Below are 549 nucleotides of genomic sequence, written 5' to 3'. Positions count from 1 at the left end.
CTGCTGCCCCGCGCCCGCGCTGCCGGGGCCGGGCTGTACCCCGAGGTGCTCGGGGCCGCCTCCTCTGCAGCACTCCGGCACTCGCAGTGGGCCCTGGCGGAAGTCTGGTGCAGAAGCCCAGGTGCCGTTGTGCCGGAGGCAGCCAGGGCCGTGCAGCTCCTGGCCTGCCCGGCAGGCAGGCCTAGTCTGCAGCCCGCGTTTCCCCGGCGGGCTCTGGGCCGGGCTCCCTGTGCTGCGTGTGCCCGTCATGCTGGAGGCCTGAGGTTCGGCTGGGCCGGCCCCGTCCCCCAGGGGCAGGGGGGGAGAGCCGGGCCCTGCCCCCGGGGGGGGGGGGCAGCTGCTCCGCTGGGCCGCGGTTGCAGAGTGGCAGCACACGCAGGGCGCCGTCCCGGTCCCCGGTTTCTGCAGGGCAAGGCCGGGCAGAAAGGAGCTCCCAGGGCCCGGGCGTAGCTGTGGGATGGGGGCTGCCCGGGAGCACGTGGGCATGCGCGCACACGCACATGCACACGTAGGCGGGGCAGCCCAGGGCTCCCTCGCAGCTTGCCCCGG

The 549-nt window shown here is 76.0% G+C and overlaps 1 long non-coding RNA gene across 2 annotated transcripts in view; it reads right to left on the bottom strand.

Moving 5' to 3' along the window:
* Positions 1 to 549, bottom strand: part of LOC112551955 — an 8,622-nt gene that overhangs the window by 6,905 nt on the left and 1,168 nt on the right. The window lies entirely within an intron of this gene.

Source organism: Alligator sinensis, unplaced genomic scaffold, assembly GCF_000455745.1.
Source record: "Alligator sinensis unplaced genomic scaffold, ASM45574v1 scaffold964_1, whole genome shotgun sequence".
Taxonomy (NCBI): Eukaryota; Metazoa; Chordata; order Crocodylia; family Alligatoridae; genus Alligator; species Alligator sinensis.
This window is presented reverse-complemented; position numbering and strand designations above follow the sequence as displayed.